Source organism: Cherax quadricarinatus, chromosome 57, assembly GCF_038502225.1.
Source record: "Cherax quadricarinatus isolate ZL_2023a chromosome 57, ASM3850222v1, whole genome shotgun sequence".
Lineage (NCBI taxonomy): Eukaryota > Metazoa > Arthropoda > Malacostraca > Decapoda > Parastacidae > Cherax > Cherax quadricarinatus.
The window spans coordinates 6348225-6358906 of NC_091348.1; the positions used below are offsets into that span (position 1 = coordinate 6348225).

The following is a 10682-nucleotide window of genomic DNA, read 5'->3' on the forward strand; positions in this document are numbered from 1 at the left end:
TTGGGCCCCTGACACTTGTTGTATGGTCTCTTAACGTGCTAGTGACACCCCTGCTTTTCATTGGGGGATGGTGCATCGTCTGCCAAGTCTTTTGTTTTCGTAGTGAGTGATTTTCGTGTGCAAGTTCGGTACTAGTCCCTCTAGGATTTTCCAGGTGTATATAATCATGTATCTCTCCCTCCTGCGTTCCAGGGAATACAGGTTTAGAAACCTCAAGCGCTCCCAGTAATTGAGGTGTTTTATCTCCGTTATGCGCGCCGTGAAAGTTCTCTGTACATTTTCTAGGTCGGCAATTTCACCTGCCTTGAAAGGTGCTGTTAGAGTGCAGCAATATTCCAGCCTAGATAGAACAAGTGACCTGAAGAGTGTCATCATGGGCTTGGCCTCCCTAGTTTTGAAGGTTCTCATTATCCATCCTGTCATTTTTCTAGCAGATGCGATTGATACAATGTTATGGTCCTTGAAGGTGAGATCCTCCGACATAATCACTCCCAGGTCTTTGACGTTGGTGTTTCGCTCTATTTTGTGGCCAGAATTTGTTTTGTACTCTGATGAAGATTTAATTTCCTCATGTTTACCATATCTGAGTAATTGAAATTTCTCATCGTTGAACTTCATATTGTTTTCTGCAGCCCACTGAAAGATTTGGTTGATGTCCGCCTGGAGCCTTGCAGTGTCTGCAATGGAAGACACTGTCATGCAGATTCGGGTGTCATCTGCAAAGGAAGACACGGTGCTGTGGCTGACATCCTTGTCTATGTCGGATATGAGGATGAGGAACAAGATGGGAGCTAGTACTGTGCCTTGTGGAACAGAGCTTTTCACCGTAGCTGCCTCGGACTTTACTCTGTTGACGACTACTCTCTGTGTTCTGTTAGTGAGGAAATTATAGATCCATCGACCGACTTTTCCTGTTATTCCTTTAGCGCGCATTTTGTGCGCTATTACGCCATGGTCACACTTGTCGAAGGCTTTTGCAAAGTCTGTATATATTACATCTGCATTCTTTTTGTCTTCTAGTGCATTTAGGACCTTGTCGTAGTGATCCAGTAGTTGAGACAGACAGGAGCGACCTGTTCTAAACCCATGTTGCCCTGGGTTGTGTAACTGATGGGTTTCTAGATGGGTGGTGATCTTGCTTCTTAGGACCCTTTCAAAGATTTCTATGATATGGGATGTTAGTGCTATTGGTCTGTAGTTCTTTGCTGTTGCTTTACTGCCCCCTTTGTGGAGTGGGGCTATGTCTGTTGTTTTTAGTAACTGAGGGACGACCCCCGTGTCCATGCTCCCTCTCCATAGGATGGAAAAGGCTCGTGATAGGGGCTTCTTGCAGTTCTTGATGAACACAGAGTTCCATGAGTCTGGCCCTGGGGCAGAGTGCATGGGCATGTCATTTATCGCCTGTTCGAAGTCATTTGGCGTCAGGATAACATCGGATAGGCTTGTGTTAATCAAATTTTGTGGCTCTCTCATAAAAAATTCATTTTGATCTTCGACTCTCAGTCTGGTTAGCGGCTTGCTAAAAACTGAGTCATATTGGGACTTGAGTAGCTCACTCATTTCCTTGCTGTCATCTGTGTAGGACCCATCTTGTTTAAGTAGGGGCCCAATACTGGACATTGTTCTCGATTTTGATTTGGCATAGGAGAAGAAATACTTTGGGTTTCTTTCGATTTCATTTATGGCTTTTAGTTCTTCCCGCGATTCCTGACTCCTAAAGGATTCTTTTAGCTTAAGTTCGATGCTTGCTATTTCTCTGACCAGTGTCTCCCTGCGCATTTCAGATATATTGACCTCTTTTAGCCGCTCTGTTATTCTTTTCCGTCGCCTGTAAAGGGAGCGCCTGTCTCTTTCTATTTTACATCTACTCCTCCTTTTTCTTAGAGGAATAAGCCTTGTGCATACATCGAGTGCCACCGAGTTAATCTGTTCTAGGCATAAGTTTGGGTCTGTGTTGCTTAGTATATCTTCCCAGCTTATATCGGTTAGGACTTGGTTTACTTGGTCCCACTTTATGTTTTTGTTATTGAAGTTGAATTTGGTGAATGCTCCCTCGTGACTAGTCTCATTTTGTCGGTCTGGGGCTCCACGCATACATGTCTGAACCTCAATTATGTTGTGATCTGAGTATATTGTTTTTGATATGGTGACATTTCTTATCAGATCATCATTGTTAGTGAAGATGAGGTCTAGTGTATTCTCCAGTCTAGTAGGCTCTATTATTTGCTGGTTTAAATTGAATTTTGTGCAGAGATTTAAAAGCTCGTGTGAGTGTGAGTTTTCATCAGAGCTGCCTCCTGGTGTTATTACTGCAACAATATTATTTGCTATATTCCTCCATTTTAGGTGCCTTAAGTTGAAATCCCCCAGGAGCAAGATGTTGGGTGCAGGAGCTGGAAGATTTTCCAGACAGTGGTCAATTTTTAACAGCTGTTCCTGGAATTGCTGGGATGTTGCATCCGGAGGCTTGTAGACTACCACAATGACTAGGTTTTGGTTCTCGACCTTTACTGCTAAAACTTCCACTACATCATTTGAGGCATTAAGCAGTTCTGCGCAAACAAGTGACTCTGCAATGTACAGGCCAACCCCCCCCCCCTTTTGCCTGTTCACTCTGTCACATCTGTATAGGTTGTAACCTGGGATCCATATTTCGTTGTCCAAGTGATCCTTTATGTGGGTCTCAGTGAAAGCCGCGAACATTGCCTTTGCCTCTGCAAGCAGTCCACGGATGAAAGGTATTTTGTTGTTTGTTGCTGGCTTTAGACCCTGTATATTTGCAAAGAAGAATGTTATCGGACTGGTGGTATTGTTGGTACTGGGGGGGATTTTTTTTCCGGCATTAGTATCTGTATCTGTTGGTTTGGAGTGGAGGCCATCGACTGTGGTTCCACTCCAGGAATGACTGGATTTGGTGTACGATTTCTGCCATTTCCTGCCAGTTTTTTTTCCTTCCTGGCACTAAAAAACCTCTCCCTCTTGAGTGGCTGTGGCTACCCAGGTTTTCCCATGGCCTGGATGTTTTGTATCTTTTTGTCCCCTTTAGATGGTATGCCTGGCAATTTAAGTTATAGCACAGTCTTTCCTGTACTGAAGAGGTACACATTTCAGGGTGAAAAAGCTTACAGGAAGGGAGTTTGCATTTTCCTGTTGTCATATGGGCATGACATTTTCTAGGGTGGTCATAGTTGCATGTCCCATCTGTTTTTCCAGATTTCCCATGCCAGCAGATACCAAGTGCATAGTATGTGCACAGGCTTGGTTTCCGTTTGCCTTGGGTTTCTGTGACTGTATTCCCTGTTGGTGCATGTTTCCCTGTCTTACTCCTATCCTCCCTAGCACCAACAATGGAGCTCCCACCAGTTGTTTTTGGTAATTTATCCTCACTATTGCTATTGGAGTCCTCTTGTTTGCTATTTCCTGCGGTATTTCTAGTTTGCAATATTGGTTTTATCTTATCTTTGACTGCACTTGTTTCCCTACTATGGCTCCTGTCCTCTATGAGGTCATTTATATGTATTCCTTCATGCGTAAAATTCCCGACTACCTGGACAAAATCTCCAGCTTCACCATTACTGTCTCCCAGGACAGTATCTCCAGCTTCACCATTTCTGTCTCCCAGGACAGCACCTCCAGCTTCACCATTACTGTCTCCCATGACAGCACTATCAGCCCCACATTTACTGACTACCAGGACATCACCTCCAGCCTTACAGTTTGTGACTACATGGCCAGTATCAAGGGCAGTACCATTCAGCCCAGACTTTTTATGTTCCCATCTGTTGTAGAAAGCTTCCAGGTTTTCTATGAAAGCAGCTTTGATGTTATCCTCTTTTAATACCCTTGTGATTTTAGTCCACAGATTTTCCTCATTTGGGCATACCCAAAAACACTTCTCTGTTTTAATACTGCTTGTAGCTAGTTCTGGGATATCTGCACAAGGAGCGTGACACCAATTTCCACAAAAATGACAATTTATCCATTTGGAAGCCCGTTTGTTTGACTGACCACTGACTACACACAGCTTCATAATGATTTGAATGGTTGATTTACTGCAATTCTACTAGCAACCTCTTGAATAATATATTAATAACCTTAAATGAAGCTCTAGCTATTTGTATTTCTGTTTCTAACTCTTTTTGTATATTGGACAGCTTACCGTCACGTTCCTGATTTTTAATGTTTGTGTTTATAAGGGCGCCTACAAACCCATCCGTTTACAGTCTGCTTTATTGTCCAACGAAACTGTTTGAAACCAGTCCCGGGTTCGGACCAGTCAAGGGTTCGGACCAGTCAAGGGTTCGGACCAGTCAAGGGTTCAGACCAGTCGATCTGCTCTGATCAGTGGGTCACTTATTTAAAACATACTGGTCGGTGATTTGAGCTAACACATGAAGGATCTACTGGAAATTATCTACCCGAGTAATATGTGATTTGACTGATACAAAAGTATAACTTGCGTGTTGAAGAGCCGGTGATATCTGGCAGCTCCTACAATGACGTACAGTCGACCTCTTTGTTTATCAATCGCTGTATCTGGCTTTTCTATTTTTGTTTTTTCCGTCTCCATCACAATAAATGCTATATTATCACTATAGTTGACTGGTGCAAATTTTGGAGGAAGGACGCTTTTTCTGTAGTAATAATTGCTTCTCGTTGTGTATATTGCGACCGCTGGTAACTACAGGTTATATGAAATTCCCAGTAACGTCTCGTAAGATAAGATAAGATTTCGTTCGGATTTTTAACCCCGGAGGGTTAGCCACCCAGGATAACCCAAGAAAGTCAGTGCGTCATCGAGGACTGTCTAACTTATTTCCATTGGGGTCCTTAATCTTGTCCCCCAGGATGCGACCCACACCAGTCGACTAACACCCAGGTACCTATTTGCTGCTAGGTGAACAGGACAATAGGTGTAAGGAAACGTGTCGGAATTTCCACCCGCCGGGAATCGAACCCGGGCCCTCCGTGTGTGAAGCGGGAGCTTTAGCCACCAGACCACCGGGCCACCCAACAACATCGCCCAACGTGGGGCGAAAAAGAAACTAATGAAAGTCACTCCACTCCACTAAGTACCATTATAATACTGGTTAGTTGCTACTACAACACTGTATTCTGCTATTCACTGGTATCACTAGATTATATGCGAGTACACTAGCAGGCCAGGAAGATTATTAAAAACAGCTGATCTGTGGTAAGTTTCTGGCGACTTCTGGCACCTGCCTCTATAGGCTTATCACTTCATTTACAAATTCACCTGTTTTCAAATGACACTTTAGCCTTTATCATCAATATACTAGGGAGCCACTGTAGTATACACTATACACTATGTATACTCAATGCTTTCAGGGAGACTTTCTTTCCTCTGACACAAAGTTCAATTATTATTATTTTTTTTTCACACGGAAAACAGGCCTATGATTCCCCTCTGGCAGTAAACTCTGCTAGGTAGTGCACACTAATTCTCCTTTTTTGACTCAGTATATAATGTTTTCCGCCCAAGATTGGTTCCAGGCGCTAGAGGGATGTATCGTATAGGATTGATGACACAAATTAAAGTTCTAGCACGTAAGAGCGACCGTGAAAACACCAGAAAACCGGGAGCACAACGAGGCACGCTGACTGTTTACCTGGAGTTTACCTGGAGAGAGTTCCGGGGGTCAACGCCCCCGCGGCCCGGTCTGTGACCAGGCCTCCTGGTGGATCAGCCCCTGATCAACCAGGCTGTTGCTGCTGGCTGCACGCAAACCAACGTACGAGCCACAGCCCGGCTGATCAGGAACTGACTTTAGGTGATTGTCCAGTGCCAGCTTGAAGACTGCCAGGGGTCTGTTGGTAATCCCCCTTATGTATGCTGGGAGGCAGTTGAACAGTCTCGGGCCCCTGACACTTATTGTATGGTCTCTTAACGTGCTAGTGACACCCCTGCTTTTCATTGGGGGGATGGTGCATCGTCTGCCAAGTCTTTTGCTTTCGTAGTGAGTGACTTTCGTGTGCAAGTTCGGTACTAGTCCCTCTAGGATTTTCCAGGTGTATATAATCATGTATCTCTCCCTCCTGCGTTCCAGGGAATACAGGTTTAGGAACCTCAAGCGCTCCCAGTAATTGAGGTGTTTTATCTCCGTTATGCGGGCCGTGAAAGTTCTCTGTACATTTTCTAGGTCGGCAATTTCACCTGCCTTGAAAGGTGCTGTTAGAGTGCAGCAATATTCCAGCCTAGATAGAACAAGTGACCTGAAGAGTGTCATCATGGGCTTGGCCTCCCTAGTTCTGAAGGTTCTCATTATCCATCCTGTCATTTTTCTAGCAGATGCGATTGATACAATGTTATGGTCCTTGAAGGTGAGATCCTCCGACATAACCACTCCCAGGTCTTTGACGTTGGTGTTTCGCTCTATTTTGTGGCCAGAATTTGTTTTGTACTCTGATGAAGATTTAATTTCCTCATGTTTACCATATCTGAGTAATTGAAATTTCTCATCGTTGAACTTCATATTGTTTTCCGCAGCCCACTGAAAGATTTGGTTGATGTCCGCCTGGAGCCTTGCAGTGTCTGCAATGGAAGACACTGTCATGCAGATTCGGGTGTCATCTGCAAAGGAAGACACGGTGCTGTGGCTGACATCCTTGTCTATGTCGGATATGAGGATGAGGAACAAGATGGGAGCTAGTACTGTGCCTTGTGGAACAGAGCTTTTCACCGTAGCTGCCTCGGACTTTACTCTGTTGATGACTACTCTCTGTGTTCTGTTAGTGAGGAAATTATAGATCCATCGACCGACTTTTCCTGTTATTCCTTTAGCACGCATTTTGTGCGCTATTACGCCATGGTCACACTTGTCGAAGGCTTTTGCAAAGTCTGTATATATTACATCTGCATTCTTTTTGTCTTCTAGTGCATTTAGGACCTTGTCGTAGTGATCCAGTAGTTGAGACAGACAGGAGCGACCTGTTCTAAACCCATGTTGCCCTGGGTTGTGTAACTGATGGGTTTCTAGATGGGTGGTGAACTTGCTTCTTAGGACCCTTTCAAAGATTTTTATGATATGGGATGTTAGTGCTATTGGTCTGTAGTTCTTTGCTATTGCTTTACTGCCCCCTTTGTGGAGTGGGGCTATGTCTGTTGTTTTTAGTAACTGAGGGACGACCCCTGTGTCCATGCTCCCTCTCCATAGGATGGAAAAGGCTCGTGATAGGGGCTTCTTGCAGTTCTTGATGAACACAGAGTTCCATGAGTCTGGCCCTGGGGCAGAGTGCATGGGCATGTCATTTATCGCCTGTTCGAAGTCATTTTGCGTCAGGATAACATCGGATAGGCTTGTGTTAATCAAATTTTGTGGCTCTCTCATAAAAAATTCATTTTGATCTTCGACTCTCAGTCTGGTTAGCGGCTTGCTAAAAACTGAGTCATATTGGGACTTGAGTAGCTCACTCATTTCCTTGCTGTCATCTGTGTAGGACCCATCTTGTTTAAGTAGGGGCCCAATACTGGACGTTGTTCTCGATTTTGATTTGGCATAGGAGAAGAAATACTTTGGGTTTCTTTCGATTTCATTTATGGCTTTTAGTTCTTCCCGCGAGAATGTAGCCACTGAGAGGTCAGGTCCCTCTCAGATCCAACACTTCTCACTTGAAAAGCTTGTCCAAGGTGTTTTCTGTACCAAGATGCCATGTGTTGCAGTGTCTGACAAGATGAACATCAAAATGGTATACAATACCGACAGGTTGTTAGGTAAGACACATATGCAACAGTTAGACAACTTTATTCCGAAACGTTTCGCCTACACAGTAGGCTTCTTCAGTCGAATACAGAAAGTAGGCAGGAACAGTAGAGATGTGAAGACGATGTAATCAGTCCATCACCCTTGTAGTCGTAGAATTTGAGGCCGATGAATGGCAAACTGAACACCTCCCTCTCATTAACATATTTCAATATATATTACTGAAATGGGAAATTTAGACATGCCTGCTTGTGCCAGCAGTGAATCCATACTCAGCAGATGAGGTGGAAACTGAAGCTCTAGAACGGGAAATACTACAGCGCTAGCAGCAGCTGTGGTGGTGACGTCAGCGTAGCTGGTGGTGGTGGTAGTGGTAGTGGGATTGGAACTAAAAGCAACAGTGGTGCACATGTCTGATGGAGCTGAGCCCACATCACGTGGAAAACGCAAACGACAACACGATGATGTGGATATTTTATTCCTAAATGCTGTAGCTAATAAAAAAAATTAAAATGTAAAGTTTTCAAACTAAATTTTTTTTACCCTCAACATAGACAAAGAGGGTCCAGGGAAATATATTTATTTGAGCAGCTTAGAAAATATTGACATATTCTATAATATTGCTTCGGCCTTTCAAAACATAATTACTTCTACACCTTTAAATCCATCTTTGAACTACGAAGTCACACTACTTAATTTTTTGTACCCCAAAAAATTCAATGTTTTGACAAGTGAGGATGCCGAATGCGGCATTGACATTCTGCAAAGTCACACTACTGAAACAGGAATAAATACAGAAGCAGTAGAGCACCGCTTTTTACCAAAAAAATAATATTTTATCGACAGATATAAGTCATATAGTTGAAGAGATTAATCGACAGCTAACTGATTTAAAAATAACCTTTAGAGATAATTATTCTGCATATTTCCCGAAGGATAACAAAAAGATTAGGTGATGAAAGATTGAATATCAGATTGGAGGGAGAGAGTATGGAGGAGGTGAACGTATTCAGATATTTGGGAGTGGACGTGTCAGCGGATGGGTCTATGAAAGATGAGGTGAATCATAGAATTGATGAGGGAAAAAGAGTGAGTGGTGCACTTAGGAGTCTGTGGAGACAAAGAACTTTGTCCTTGGAGGCAAAGAGGGGAATGTATGAGAGTATAGTTTTACCAACGCTCTTATATGGGTGTGAAGCGTGGGTGATGAATGTTGCAGCGAGGAGAAGGCTGGAGGCAGTGGAGATGTCATGTCTGAGGGCAATGTGTGGTGTGAATATAATGCAGAGAATTCGTAGTTTGGAAGTTAGGAGGAGGTGCGGGATTACCAAAACTGTTGTCCAGAGGGCTGAGGAAGGGTTGTTGAGGTGGTTCGGACATGTAGAGAGAATGGAGCGAAACAGAATGACTTCAAGAGTGTATCAGTCTGTAGTGGAAGGAAGGCGGGGTAGGGGTCGGCCTAGGAAGGGTTGGAGGGAGGGGGTAAAGGAGGTTTTGTGTGCGAGGGGCTTGGACTTCCAGCAGGCATGCGTGAGCGTGTTTGATAGGAGTGAATGGAGACAAATGGTTTTTAATACTTGACGTGCTGTTGGAGTGTGAGCAAAGTAACATTTATGAAGGGATTCAGGGAAACCGGCAGGCCGGACTTGAGTCCTGGAGATGGGAAGTACAGTGCCTGCACTCTGAAGGAGGGGTGTTAATGTTGCAGTTTAAAAACTGTAGTGTAAAGCACCCTTCTGGCAAGACAGTGATGGAGTGAATGATGGTGAAAGTTTTTCTTTTTCGGGCCACCCTGCCTTGGTGGGAATCGGCCGGTGTGATAATAAAAAAAAAAAAAATAATAATTTCCCGAAGGGGAAAATACTCAATTATGATGCTGGAATTGGGAGGGTTTTACTTTCAGCCAGATCACGATCCTTTACAGGAACAACAATGCCGCCACTTTATTTAAAGCACAATTTAAAACAAGAATAGCTCGGGTGCTTGGGCTTAGCAGCTCAGAAAAATATTTATTTCATAGCGACGTGCCCGAGGGGGGCTCCCTCCCCAAGCAGATTGCCCCATTCAAACTTGACCCCACAGCCGAAGTTGATTATGTTTTAATATACAGCGATATTGTGGAGCTGCAAATATACGGCAGTCAGTTAGTCAATATTCTGGATGCATTTGCCTTTCAGGAGAATTATTCAAAAGATGCTCATCCCATGATGTACAAACCTCTATGCATAACTAAATTAGATAAAATAACCATCAAAATGACAGATCAGTTTGGTCTTAATTTGTCTTTTGAAACCGGTTATTCCGCAACCGCAGTGCTACATGTGAGACCGATAAATAAATAAATAAATAGGAGCATCACAGCATAAAATGGTTATTGTTTCTCTAACTGCCAAACATTCGTGTACCCTTTCAAGTGCCCTCTGAGCGGGAATTTCGGAGTTTATTCTCCCTAAAACCCTCCCATGTGGGGGCTGGTCTGGGGGATATACAAACTTTTCACCCGCCATACAGACTCTGAGGTGGAGGATTTTTTTCGGCTTTGGCGGCTCTAGCTAAAAGAGCTTTGCCTTTTCTTTTTAGAGTGGCGGCGTGAAGTGCGGTAGAGTTTGGAACTAAAATGCTTGATGATTATCAATCTGGAAAAGCAGACATGAAAGCCGCCCTTAAATCTCGCAGGACAGATGCTTTAAAAGGAGTTGCAAAGAGAGTTATTACAGGTGGTGGAGTAAAATGGGCGGGTAAGCGACGAGTGAATAGTAAATGCAGGTTAAATAAACGGCGATGAAGTCAAGTTGGTTATAAAACCGATGTATTTTCGTATAAACAGTTGCTTATTAGTTATGGCGGGTATCGGGGCTGAAAACAGCGGCCTGAAAGTGCCATTAGATGATTATTTGTCCAGTATTATTGAGCAATTCCAGCTCCTGCCATAGGAACTGAGACGAAGTTGAGAGTCCAATA

General features: G+C 43.7%; 1 protein-coding gene across 1 annotated transcript in view; it reads left to right on the forward strand.

Annotated features, from left to right (window-relative positions):
* LOC128693472 (juvenile hormone esterase-like) overlaps nucleotides 1-10682 on the forward strand; it is a 119271-nt gene that overhangs the window by 11450 nt on the left and 97139 nt on the right. The window lies entirely within an intron of this gene.